Here is a 14,819-nt window from a genome sequence, read left to right on the forward strand (position 1 = left end):
CAGGGAACGAGGGTTCCCATACTTAACCGAGACGTTTCTTTATCATTAAATCTAGTGTATGATTAAAATGATGGGTGGGTCTGGTGATGTTTTGCTTTACCACAAAAGAGTTTGTTAAGTCTGTAAACACATGTCCTAATGCATAATTTATATTATCAATGTGAATGTTAAAGTCACAGACAATTAGCGCTATCAACATTAACCATAATAGCAGTTATTTCAGAATTGGCTTTACTAGTCATATGGAGTGTAGCATCCTGGAGAAGTTGTCTGACAGGAGTTCAAGTCCGACTCTAGTTCAGAGCAAAAGGTCTATTGAACCCCTTCATGTCCCTGTCGATTTGTGGAAAGCAGTCCTGTCACAATGGTCCTTGTTGCGGGCGATGTGTTGCATACTGTCTAGATCAGGCTCCTAAATTCCCTCTTCAGAATCTCTGTCTGCCACAGCTTGATGTTGTTCACCCCTGCATGAAGCATAACATCTCAGATGCTCTTGTCACCCTTCAGGATTGCAGGTATCTGCGCAGAAGATACAGACCATAAGCTATTAGCGGATTCAGGAAATCAAAATAAAACTAGTGAAAACTAGTTCTCCAATTGCTTTTGTTGTAGGATATGATATTCACATGTTACAGAAACGAAAATGATGGTGGGTAAAATTTATTTTAAGATTAAGAATTAAAAAACAAATGTACAGCATTAATTATGAAAATAAGGGTTTCATTAATGCAAAATTGGTAAACACTAAAATTTCAAAATTAAAGGCAGTTCATCATTGAATTCAGTGATGTCATCTTCCAGCTCAGTTCAGTTTAAATAGTATCTGTGCAATTTAAGTCGAGAATATCATTGGAAATTAAGTGTCCCAGAAAAAAGCAAGCCAGAGGCACCAGCGGCAAGGAACTGAACTCCATCAGTGACAGAATGGAGAAAAAACCTTGGGAGAAGTCAGGCTCAGTCAGGGGGGTCAGTTCTCCTCTGAACAGATAAAAACCAGCAGTTCAATTCCAGGCTGCAGCAATGTCACATTGTGCAGAGGACTCATCTGGTTCCTGTGTTCTTGTCCCAGTGGCCATCTAGGAGACAAGGTCTTTACTGGGGTTCTGTCTCTGGGGATCATCTAGTTCCTCTTCGGGAACTCGAGCTGCGTCGAGCGCTTTTGGGGAACGCCTTTGGCAAGAACAACTCTGAATATCGTGTGCAATCAGTTCAATGGAAGAGCGTGACGTCACGGACGGGGTGACGTAGCGACCAGGAAGCTATAAAGGCACGTGCCACGCAGCTGGCCTCAGCTTCGCGTCTTTCAGCAAGCGCTCTGTGTGTGCATGTTCATAAGTCTGTCTTGTAAGTCTTATTTACTGTTGTCTGTCCAGTATTACTAGACTAAGATGCCTAAGTCTAAAGCAAAGACTAGACATTTGAAGGGCGAAACCAAATCGCGCTATAAACTGTGTGTTCCTCCATGCCAGCGCTACATCACGGCTGGAGACACACATGATTTATGCGTGGTTTGCCTGGGGTCGAAGCACGCTGAGTCAGCTCTCGAGGGGCGCTTCGATCCCGGAGGGCTCTCTTCGAGGAGGGAGCCTTCGCCAGCGTTCCCCGCGGCTCTGGCCCCGCTTCTGCTGAGGCAGAGCGGCTGCTGCACTCGTGGGGTTCGCAGGTGGATCTGGCAGAGGGAATGGAGACGGGCCAGTCCTTATCTCCTTCCTCATCTGCTAGATCAGGTGCCCAAACCCTGGGATCGGAAGCACGCTCGTCGGTTTCTTCCCCCCAGGGCGAGGGGTCGACACTCCACCTCTCTTCGTCTGATGAGGTGGATGTGGAGACAGTTGGTAGGGATTCGCCACCCCTTTCGCCCCAGTATGAGGAGCTGCTGGAGGTGGTTACTCGCGCAGTCGAGAAGTTAAAAATAGACTGGCCCCCACAGAAAAAACATGAACCGCAGAGAAGTAAACTCGATGAGCGGTATCTCAGGCCCAGACAACCACCTCCAGCCCGGAGCCTTCCCTTTTTTCCCGACCTCCATGACGAAATAGCGAGGTTGTGGAAACACCCATATTCCACCCGTCTCTTCGGCCCTGATTCACAATATTATGGGAATGTGACAGGGCTCGATGAGCGTGGGTACAGAGCAATGCCACAGGTCGAACAGACGCTTGCGGGCTATCTGTCACCCGGTTCGGCATCGTCTCTGAAGGCTCCGGCCTTGCCTACAAAAGCATTAAGAACAACATCAGCGTTAGTGGGCAAGGGCTATGTGGCAGCAGGTCAGGCAGGGGCGTGCCTTCACACCATGGCCGTCCTTCAAGCATATCAGGCCGACCTGCTGAGAGATGTAGACGAGGGAGAGGGGATCAAGTCCGACGATATTGCAGAGCTTAGACGGACCGCTGATCTCTCTCTCCGCGCCACCAAAGAGACCGCTCGCGCGATTGGGCGGTCTATGGCAGCCTTGGTGGCCGCGGAGAGGCATTTATGGCTGAACCTGTCCCAAATAAAAGATCGTGACAGGTTCTGCCTCCTGGACGCCCCGCTCCAAGCCTCGGGCCTGTTCGGTGACACAGTCAATACTGTCGTCGACAGGTTCCAGGAGGCCCGTAAGCAGGCAGCGGCGTTCCAGAGTTTCCTCCCTCGTCGCTCTTGTGGGTTATCTGGACGGGAGATACTCACGCCACTAGCAGGCTCCTCATACCGTGAGGCTCAAAAGCAGAGCGTCGCCACTCGTGCTCCCCCACGCTCTGAGTTGGGGGCTCCTAGATTAAAATCTGATCTTCGTACAGTTATCGAAGCTAGGAAGTCCTCGACAAAGAGGTCCTGACGCCAATATCCCAGTGACCTCGAGGGTAGCCCCTACGGGGTCAGAGCGGTATCCACCTCGTTATACGGTGCCCGCCTCTCCCCGGTACCCTCTGGAGGCCGGTCTGCCAACCCTGCCGGTGTTTCAGGGCGCAGCGGTCTCCCTCCCCTTCGGGGGCCTCTTACACCAGAGATCAGTCTCGAGAGACTGATTCCCTTAGTACATTTTCGGGCAGCGTGGAAACTTCTGCCAAATGTATCTCAATGGGTCCTGCACACAGTAGAAAGAGGCTATGCTATTCAATTCGGCCGTCCACCGCCGAGATTCAATGGGGTTACACCGACAGTCGTCGGCCCCCAGCAGGCTCTGGTTATGGAACAAGAAGTGAATACCCTATTAAGGAAGGAGGCCATCGAGGTGGTCCCTCCTCTAGACAGGGAATCCGGGTTCTACAGCCGGTCTTTCATAGTTCCAAAGAAGGATGTGGGGTTGCGTCCGATCTTAGACCTACGTCAGTTAAACCTCTCAGTTATGTCACTGAAGTTCAAAATGCTTACTGTCAAACAGGTTGTAGCTCAAATCAGATCCGAGGACTGGTTTGTCACAATAGATCTCAAAGATGCATACTTCCACATATCCATCCTTCCACAACACAGGAAGTTTCTGAGGTTCGCTTTCGGGGGCAAAGCTTATCAATATCGAGTACTTCCCTTCGGCCTTGCACTCTCACCCCGCACGTTCACGAAATGTGTAGATGCGGCTCTGGTACCCCTCCGTATGCAGGGCATCCGCATTCTAAATTATATCGACGATTGGTTGATTTTAGCTCAATCAGAGCAGATGGCGGTTCGACATCGAGGTGTCATTCTCGCCCATATGGGGGAGCTGGGTTTGAGACTGAATGCCAAGAAGAGTGTACTTTCTCCAGTTCAGAGAACCACCTATCTAGGCGTAGTATGGGATTCGACCACGATGCAGGCACGTATGTCTCCTGCTCGGATCGAGTCGATCCTCACATCAGTCAAGAGAGTCAGAGAAGGCCAGTCACTCACTGTGAAGCAGTTTCAGAGACTGTTAGGGCTCATGGCAGCTGCGTCCAACGTGATACCTTTTGGTCTCCTGCACATGAGGCCCCTTCAGTGGTGGCTCAAGACCAAGGGGTTTTCCCCGAGGGGAAATCCTTTCCGAACTATTCAGGTCACGCGGCGATGCCTTCGTGCCTTAGACATATGGAAGAAACCTTGGTTCTTGAATCAGGGCCCGGTGTTGGGAGCTCTTGGTCGCCGTGTAACGCTAGCGACAGATGCGTCCCTCACCGGTTGGGGTGCGGTCATGAGTGGCCACCCTGCCCGCGGTCTGTGGAGCGGTCGCCATCTGACATGGCACATCAATTGTCTAGAAATGCTAGCAGTATATCGAGCTTTAAAATATTTCCTCCCAGACCTGAGAGGCTGTCATGTGTCATGCGCACCGACAACACAGCGGTAGTCTCTTATATCAATCACCAGGGGGGTCTGCATTCACGCCCCTTGTACAAGCTGGTGCACCAGATCCACCTGTGGTCCCAGGGCAAACTCCTCTTGCTAAGAGCAGTGTATATTCCTGGGCGATTGAATGTGGGAGCAGACATGCTGTCGAGACAGGGGCCGAGGCCCGGGGAATGGATGCTTCATCCCGAGGTGGTGAAGCAGATATGGCAAATATTTGGCAAAGCTCAGGTGGACCTCTTCGCGACTCGAGAGACATCGCAATGTCCCCTCTGGTTCTCTCTAGTTCACCCAGCTCCACTGGGACTAGATGCCATGGCACAGAATTGGCCGAGGCTTCGTCTGTATGCCTTTCCCCCCATCGCTCTGCTCCCGGGAGTTCTGGCGAGAGTACGCCGGGACGGGGTCCGTCTGTTGTTAGTAGCCCCGTTCTGGCCGGGCCGAGTATGGTTCGCAGATCTGATTTCTCTCCTCGACGGCTCTCCATGGCAGATTCCGATCAGGACAGATCTACTCTCTCAGGCGCAGGGCAAAATAATTCACCCTCGCCCGGAGTTGTGGAAGCTGTGGGTGTGGCCCCTGAGGGGGCACATCTGTTAGCAGCTGGTCTCTCAACCGAGGTTGTTCTAAAGAGAGTTGGAGATCTTCAGGCCCTCTCGATGGCCCCTAACTATCTAGACTTTGCCCCTGGTATGGCCAAAGCATTTCTATACCCTCGAGCGGGTTACATTCCTAAAGTTCCCTCCGTCACACCACAACCTGTCATACTGCAGGCCTTCTGTCCTCCTCCCTTTCGGGAGCCAGACCAGGTGAAGCTAAATTGTATGTGTCCAGTGCGAGCATTGGACGCATACATCCACAGAGCTGCCCTGTGGAGAAAGTCTGACCAATTGCTTGTATGCTACGGTCCTCCTAAAAAGGGTTCTCCTGCCTCTAAGCAGACCCTTAGTCGTTGGATAGTCGAGGCTATCAACGTCTCCTATGAGTCCTCTGGTCTTCCCCTTTCTTTGGGAGCCAAGGCTCACTCTACGCGGAGTGTGGCTGCCTCTAAGGCCTTTTTAGCAGGTGTGTCCCTCTTGGACATCTGCAACGCTGCGGGGTGGTCCACGCCCTCTACATTCGCCAGATTTTACAATCTCGATATGCGAGCCGCTACTGGCTCTTCTGTCCTCTCGTTCTAAGCTGTGCTCTTCGGATACACACTAGGCAGGGCCTTGGTAGTCTGGCAGCGTTGGCACATCGTTCCCCAAAAGTGCTCGACGCAGCTCGAGTTCCCGAAGAGGAATGTCCCTAGGTTACGTATGTAACCCTAGTTCCTCGAGGGAACGAGACGCTGCGTCGCCGAGCCATACTCCCGGCACCCCTGCCTGCGCTTGCTTCCCTACTCGAAGCTGAGGCCAGCTGCGTGGCACGTGCCTTTATAGCTTCCTGGTCGCTACGTCACCCCGTCCGTGACGTCACGCTCTTCCATTGAACTGATTGCACACAATATTCAGAGTTGTTCTTGCCAAAGGCATTCCCCAAAAGCGCTCGATGCAGCGTCTCGTTCCCTCGAGGAACTAGGGTTACATACGTAACCTAGGGACGTTTTCCTTGTCTCATCTGACATTCATGGCGGTCAAGGTCACCTCTAGTTCCTGATCCACCATCTGGGCTGACTGCAGTGACCATCTGATCTGGATATAGACTGGATCTAGTGGCTACGTGACCTCGGAATAAGAAAGAAACAGACTAATATTAGCGTAGATGCCATTTTTCTAACAGTGTAGCAAGTACATCGGGTGTTGTGGGAAGTGTTCCCGGTTCTGGTTGCCCTAATTAATGCAGCCTAAAATCCTTTAACAGATTTGAATGTAAGAAATGTATTTGTGTGTTATTTGTAAACCAGGTTAAAGAGATGGGTCTTTAATCGAGATTTAAAAGGTATTGTTTAAATGTTTAAAAGGTAATCAGTGTAGTGTTGACAGAACCGGGCTAATATGGTCATACTTCCTGGTTTTAGTAAGATCTCTAGCTGCTGGGTTTTGGACCTGCTGGAGTTTGTTTATTAAGAGTTCAGAAAAACCACCCATTAAAGCATTACAATAACTTAAACTTTAGATCATGAACGCATGAATTAACATGTCTGCATTTGACATTGAGAGTATAGGTATTAATTTAGATATATTTCTGAGTCCGAAAAATGCAGTTTTACAAATTCTATAAACGTGGTTTTCAAATGAAAGATTAAAATTAAATAGCACACCTAGGTTCCTAACTGATGACGAAGAATTGACAGAGCAGCCATCAAGTGTTAGGCAGTGTTCTATGTTATTTTATATGTGGACGTTTTACCTGCAGAGTGTGATGAGTGGGGCAGGGCCGAGAGCCAAGGGAATGGAGTGAGGCTGGTGGAGTAATTGATAATGAGTGACACCTGCACCACTCACCAGTCTTAAGTCCCATGGAGGAGCTCCAGAAGGATAAAAGGAGGAGTCTTTAAAATAATCAGATTGTGTTGCTTTGCAGCCTGAAAAGAAGATGGACACAGTTTTTTTTTTTATCCAGCTGTATTTACTCAGTGCAACTAATAACATCCAAGTAAAAGATATAACACCAATATGTCAGAAAAAAAATAAAAATAAATATAAATAAAAGATTTACTGAGTTGGAAAACAGATCAGCCCCTTGTGTCAGTAATTTGTTGAACCACCTTTTGCTTTAATTACAGCCTTTGGTCTGTTGGGATATGTCTGTACTAACTTTGCATATATAGTCAGTGCTATATTTGCCCAAACTTTTTTGCAGAACTGCTCAATGTGTTAAATGTGTTGGTAACTATTTGTGGACTGCAGGCTTCAAATCAATCCTCAAATTTTCAATGGGGTTTAAGTCTGGGTTCTGATCAGGCCATGTGAGGACATTCGCCTTTTTATCCTTCAACCACTGTGTGGTCAGTTTTGCTGTGTGCTTTGTGTCATTGTCATGTTGGAAGGTAAACCTTTATCCCATTGACAACTTTCTGGCAGAGAATGTGACAGTATTTTGCTCCATCAACTTTTCCATGTATCCAACAAGTGCTCCAGTCTCTGCTGCAGAGAAACAACCCCATCACAGGATATTACCACCTCTATGCTTTACTGTAGGAATTTTGTTTTTTGGATGGTGAGCTGTATTGGATTTCCGCCAGAAATATTGTTTGGTGTTGAGGCCAACTACTTCAATTTTTGTCTCATCTGCCTCAGAATCTTCTTGCAAGCCTTTCATAAAAGACAAATTTGTGGAGAATTTGTGATAATGATGTCATTTGTTTTCAGTAAATAAGGTTACTATGACATCTACATTTTAGAGACCAGTGAAATTTCACAATTCTCAGTATCAGAGCAGAATACTAGGGTAACCAATTTTAGTAAAAATAAATAAATAAATAAATCAACAAAAATGATTTAAAATAATTAAACAGTCAGTGATAAAAAAAGAGAAAAGGACCAATACAATAGGAAAAAGATACAAATTAAACAGGCAGTGAATGTTCAAAGTATTCAGTTAACAGCCTACCTTAGAAATTGCATAATTGAACATAAAATAAATCAGCACAGTCTTCACTGTAAGTTTAAGAATTAAACTCCCTTTTTTTCTTATTAAAGCTATAAAAAAAAATCCTTTAGTCAAGAGCAGTGAGTGATTTTGTCTTTGTATTTTGTTGTTTGATTACTATTAAGCACAACATCAACAGCAGGAATATAGCCTGCAGTCACTTGGATCCATTTTACTGTTCCGGACCTTTTTTCATTCTCAGTGTTTACGTTCATATATTACATAACTGATGAGGGTTAATGTTAATAATCACCAAGTGCCACATTTTGACACATTTTTGCCTGTATTTGACCATTTAGGCATGCACCACTTTACATGTCCGTATTCTGTTCCGTCTCTGTGCACATGCACAGTTAGCCACATGAGAAACAGTGCAAGTTCAAATAATAAACTTTGATAAATCGAGCACATCCCATTCAGCCAAAGTCATGTTTCATGATTTTACTGATTTGCACAGAAAATTGGGCTTTTAGGAGGTGGTGAAATGCGGCACAATAATCATTTTATCTCAATTATTCTACACTCTAAAAAACGCTGGGTTGTTTTTTCAACCCAACTGCTGGGTTGAGGCCGTTGGATAGGACTTTGGGATGTTTTAACCCAAGTTTGGGTTGAAAATAAGTTTTTAAAAAAAAAATTTCAACCCAGCGGGTCTGGGTTGAGGACGCGGACGTGAAGGAGAGCACGCACGTCACGTCAAGATCGTACGTCTCCAGTGCGAGCAGCCGCCATTTTCTCAGCGTGATAGAAGCGAGAAGCGAGTGAAAGACTATGGTAAGTAAATATTCAAAATGTAAAGTTATCTTTTATTGTTTACCCGGTTGTATGAAAGGCGGAAGGTTTTATGAAAGGCGGAAATAAAGGAGCTTAACGTTATATATATAAAAAAACGGACGCGGTTTTCGCCTCAGACACGGAGGTCTTAACTGCCTCATGTAACGTTAACGTTACTGAACGGAGGATGTACTTTTAATATAACGTCTGTGAATGTATTTTGTCATATTTACATAAGATTTTACATTATCTGTACTTTTTGAGGCGTTAACAGACGGTTATGGTCACGGTTACGCTCATGTGAATTTGTCTTTTTTTTTCGCCGTTAAACTGAATGTATGTTTGTCTCCTAAAGGAAACGGCATTGTGTAGTAAAGACTAGCATAATTATTTTGAGGCTGTTGAAGTGGTAACTGTTAAAAGCATGTTTTACATGTAATATTTCAGACTTGTCAAGCTTGTGTCTTTATTGTCCTCGCGCTGAGAGTTAAAGACACAGAAGCTGTTTGTGTGAGGAGTCACAGACCTGTGTGAGGATGAGGAGGAGGTGTTCTTCTGAAGAGAGGGACAGACGGTTTAAGGAGAGTAAACTTCAGAATAAAATCAAGTTATCTTTATTTTTACTTAGACTAAAATAATGTTGTTGTTTTTTTAGATGTTGCAATCCAGAGACAAGATAACTTCATTCTTTTGAGACTGATGTAAGTTAAGTTATTATTACTTTTTTTTTTTAGAAAATTAATGTTTATGTTGTGTCCTGCCTGTTAACTTCACATTTTGATGCAAAAACAGTGTGATTTATATATATATATATATATATATATGTCTGTATCTGTGTATATATATGTATGTATATGTTAATATTTTATTGAAACCATTGATGTCCCTCTTTGCAGAACTCAAACTAACTGGAGTTAAGGACACAGAAGTCGGCTTGTGTGAGGAAGTGGTTTTCTCAGCTTCTTCTGAAGAGAGGGAAAGATAGTTTAAGGCAAGTAAACTTCATAATTTCATGTTATCAGTTGTTGTTGTGTTTTACTAAGAGTAAAATAATGTTTGTTTTTTGTTTTTGTAGATGTTAAAAGCAAGAGACATGGGAGATCATCATTCCCTTGAGATTTTATGTAAGTTATTTTTAGAAAATAAATTTTTCTGTTGTCTCCTGCCGGTTTACTTCACATTTTGATGCAAAAACAGTGTGATTACGTGCTCATTTCATTAAGACCATTGATGTCTGTGTTTTTTATTGCAGAACTCAAACCAACTTTGGAGTTGTCTCATTTGGAGAGTCATTATTCTTGGTCTTCGCTCTTAGAGGTAAAGTTCACACAAAAAATCATTTACTTGCCCTCAAGTCATTCCAAACCTATAAGACTTTTGTCTGTCTTTACAACATAAATTAATATATTTTTAGTTTTCTCATAATATTTGTTAATCCATTTATAGTTTAGATAATCAGTATTTTCAAGCTTCATAAATATAGAGTTATTGTAGAAGTAAATTCTGATATTTATATATCAATACATCTTAAATTATATGATAGCAAACATGTATGTTCAAAATAAAATACTGGTCTCCCAGACCAGCAGTGGAGGACACAAAAAGAGAATATTAAATATATTCATATGCTTTCCAAAAAATGAGCAGAGTTTGTATGAGTCTGGAAAAACATGGGGAGAGTTGATTATGAACATTTTAATTATTTGGTGAACTAACGGTTTGAAGAGCAGCCCTCCATGTACATGAATATTGTGAGGTATGTGAATGTCATGTCTGTTTTAATGTTTCAGTAAAGAAACTTTCTGAAAGCAATATTTATTCAAACAATATCGCCTGCCCTCACACTAGTGCTGCCATTATAGACTTCATGAGAGCTGTGATAGACAGACATTAAACAACCACACAAAGTGTTGAAACTTTAACACCGATTATTTACCTATCCTTACGGATGTGAATACACCTCTACCTGAAAATGGATAGTTTAATTAAATGTTTAATTTTTTCAAATGTGTTTCTCTTAGGCCACTGATGAAGAGCAGATGGTGACTAGGATGAATCCTGGTCAGAGAGGAGAATCTTCTTTTGCCTAAACTGATGCAGCGGTGGTTTTAGAGAAGGACGCTGCCCTGGATGATGTAGAAGATGTCACATGCTGTGCTGATGGGGCTTCTTCATGATTACATCAGTTATGCTAAAGAGATCATGAAAATTGACCGTGATGCATGATCTGTATTCATGGACTATGAAACAAACTGTAAGTGTATAATTTGTTAAAAAAAAAAAGTTAAATGCTTTTTCTGTGTTGTTTATTAGAGTTTACACTCTGTCATTCATACACCTACTCACATTCTTTCACACACACACACACACATGCGTCTGTTAAATGTTATAATATCAAAGTTAATGTGATTTATTTGTGTACTGTCATGCCAGAATAGTTGGAAAAAAAACAAACTAATTGTAAATTTATTGTATGTGTTTTCGTATATTTTTATACAATATATACAATTAAACAAAGTCCAATTTGATCTTAAGTTATATTCATCAAATGTTCAATGCTTTGTTTATGAACTTTGTAGCTGTTAATGCCATCCTTTTCTGCATTTCTTCTAACATGTTACTTTTTGACTTTTCTCTTGTTTTTAATAAATATTTTCCTTTTGATAATTATTATTTGTGTGTAAAAGTGATATTTAAAATGAACAACATTTGTAGGTTTAATGTCTAGCTCAATTTGGGTTAATTTTAACGTAGAAATGCATTGTTTCCCCACATGGCTGCACTCTGCGAGTTTATTTTCTGCCAGCAGGAGGCGCTAAGAGCGGGAGAGGTAGGTTTCTCCGGTAACGGCTGCAGAGCGGTGCTGAGCTCACAAACGCTGCCTTATCAAGCACATGCGAAATGATATCGAACATTTTCTAAATACAGTAGTTTTCCTTCTGAAATACAGTGATAAAAAACACCCGCTCTGGTTTTTGAAACCCTGCAATATAGTCATTTTAAACCATAAAAAAGGCAACCCAGCAGGCTGGGTTAAATATGATAACCCAACTGGTTGGGTTAAAACAACCCAGCGCTGGGTTCGTCCCTTTTTGACCCAGCGCTGGGTTGTCAAAATAACCCAAATTGGGTTGTTTTCAACCCAGCAGTTTTTAGAGTGTATTATCATAATCATTGGAGGCTGAAATTGTAACTGTATTTTGATTAATTGCATAGCTCTAAATAAAATTTGATTATTCTAAAGGGAGGTGATTATTTTCTAAACCCACTGTATCATGAAAATTAGGTAGCATACAACCCTTTGAAAGCGCTCCAGAATTGTCCACTCTCTTGAATGACTTAAAGGGTCAAGCTCAGGCTTAAAAGCAAAGTTGAGGACACTGAGCTTAGTATTACTCGGCACTTGAAATCCCATGCATACGAGTATCACTGATTGGCCTGCCGGGTAAGTGTATGCATAGAGTGAGCTGAAAACCGTTCCTCCCTGTAGATCATATCTATTTTAAGTTCCTAAGTTCATGCCTTTTGTGCTTCACATGCCAGCAAACTGAACTAAATGTCAAGCTCCTTTCATGATATACTATAGTATCAGTTAAACAGAGATAGTTTTTTAATGAATGCAGGATTCTATACTATGTATATCAACTAAAACAATCATAGGTTTGGAGGTGACATGCATAGCCTAGATTTGGTTGTGATTGGATTTGCTTGTGTGGCAGCTGTACTAAATATCAAGTGTCATTTATAGGACTCTTTCAAAGAATACTTTCAAAGAGTGGATGGCACCGTGTTTACCCAACAGTGGACGCTGAGATGTGACACAAATCCAAAAACTAAATGTGCTCTTGATCTGAAAATATTACCTCAGTTTTCTGATAACAAGCTTTGTTATGATTAAAATGTTATGATTAAAATTAAGTCAAATAGAAGAGGAATATTATCTGGGTATCAACTGCTTGTCATCTGTAAACTTTGTGGGACACATAATGTTTGAGACAAGTGAAAAAAAAAATAATAATAAATAAATATAATATAAATAAATATAATGCATTATAAACAAAATATGACATGCATTATTAACTGTTAAAGGTGCTGTAAGTTTTTGACTCTAATAAAGCATAAAAATACTATATAATATGTTTGCTGATATCTAAGAAACATGTTAAGTTAACATACTTGTCTATCTGAAAAACAATGATACAGTCAGTTATTCTCCTTTGAAAATGTGCATTCTGGGCCAGAATGTCAGTCTCTGTTTTGGTTTGTGAAACCCGCCCACTGCCAGTTTACCTAATTGTACTTTGGCACCCTGGGTTGCCAGATGGCGGAAAACGTAGCGTATTTAATTTCATTCATCATCAAGTGTGCTCGTTCCTGTTGGTGTTGTCAGTTTGGCAACCTGTGTGTGCGTTAAGTCAGAGGAGGAGGGGGCAGGTGAAAAAAATCCTCTGCAATATTTAGAATTTGGACTGCGATACCTAGTTCAACCACTCAGTGTCAATCCTATATACAGCACTTTTAATACCATTAGTAGTACATGTAATGTGTAACAAGTACAATTTCAAATTAAACGTTTTGTAGATTATTAAATATTCCTGTATCTTAAACATTAGAGCTTAGCTGCGAAATAATGATAGTGCAACTTTGCATTTCTATAGTCAGCGCATGCTCTAAAACAAATTGGCATATTTAGCATAAATCAGATTAGAAAAATCTAATTAAACTTTAATTCATTCTGTACTCATGCATTGATGATTAGAGTGATTAAATGGAGGTGCATAGTGGATGCCATAACTATTATTGCGTGAACTATTCAGGCATGAACAGACACATCTGCTTAAATACATAGCTGCTGATTTTCACAGTGAGTCAGACATTTCATACCAATAATTCACACATACACATCAGCTGGAATTGTCTTTCTCAGAAAATAAAAAATAAAAAATAAACTATATCTTTATTTATGTATTTTTTTTTAGATCAAAAGTTATATATTTGATTCCAAAATGTTAGAAATGTTAGCAAATGCAGTGGAGTATTTATCAGTATTATGTGGATTGGAGAATTACTTGAAGATGGCTAGATTCTAATCTTGACTGTCATGTTAATCGTGAAAGGTTACTGTGGAGTAAAGGATATAAATCAAAAGCCTGCCAGTGATATTTGTTTAATCGGTGATGAACCAGGGTTCAGTAAAGTTTCAGTCAATTAAATCAACATAACTCTGACCTGTCAGGCAAATGTTGCTGTATTTAGCTAAAAGTAACAGTGTCGCAATTTTTTTTTTTATAAATGCAAAAGATGAATCTGTACTTCTGAAATCAAGAGATCATCTGTTCTGCTGTATAGGAAGAGATTAAATATAACACATGACAATGGGTCGGGCCTCTAAAGTAGGACACATCGAGGGATTATTATAGCCAGTGTTTATTTCCCTAGTATGAAGGCTTTATGCTCTGAACACAGTCACAGATTTAACTGTACAATTCAAAGTTGTATACAAGCACTGCTTTTTCTTTGAGAAAAAAACAAACAAATTCTTATTCAGTATTTTTGTCATATTTTCCAGTAAAAATTTCCTTAAAGCAAGATTATTTTAGAAGCAAAATAGGTCAGATATTAAAAGTTGTTTTAGCCTACCATGAAGTGATCAATCAATATTATTTTAAGCATAAACCTTAACATATTTTGTTAAATTTCTGCTTAGTACAAAAAATTATATAAATTGCAAATGTGGCAAGAAATATAAACCTCTGATAAGCAATTTATTTATTAATATATTATCAGAAAATAATTCATACATTTTATTCCTCGAATTATTAGATTTTTTTTATGGGGAAAAAAATACCTTTGTATGTACATTTTGTAAAAATTGCATTTTTGTAAGATCATTTGAGACAGATATTGAAACTATTCATTTAAGACTCACTGCACATCTTGACCTCATACACTCTTTAAATCTGTATAAAATCTATCTATCTGTATAAGCAGTAAAGACCCCCCAGGGTTGATCTTATACCACAAATACTATGTAACCAAACTATGGAGTTAAAATCTGAGACCAATGCGAAGAAAAAATCCCTGAAACTTAACCTGAATTACTTGCCTTTGAAAGATCTCAGTCTAACCTGCATGACATGGAGTTAGAGAATCCAACAGAATGAAATGCTCTGGGCGTTTTT

General features: G+C 41.5%; 1 long non-coding RNA gene across 1 annotated transcript; it reads left to right on the forward strand.

Annotated features, from left to right (window-relative positions):
- The first annotated feature begins 8,500 nt into the window (after positions 1 to 8,500).
- LOC128025751 (uncharacterized) lies at positions 8,501 to 9,628 on the forward strand. Its single transcript, XR_008186218.1, has 3 exons — positions 8,501 to 8,637; positions 9,085 to 9,338; positions 9,534 to 9,628. It is a non-coding gene; the product is annotated as an uncharacterized LOC128025751 (long non-coding RNA).
- Positions 9,629 to 14,819: the final 5,191 nt, after the last annotated feature.

Source organism: Carassius gibelio, chromosome A12 (assembly GCF_023724105.1).
Source record: "Carassius gibelio isolate Cgi1373 ecotype wild population from Czech Republic chromosome A12, carGib1.2-hapl.c, whole genome shotgun sequence".
Taxonomy (NCBI): Eukaryota; Metazoa; Chordata; class Actinopteri; order Cypriniformes; family Cyprinidae; genus Carassius; species Carassius gibelio.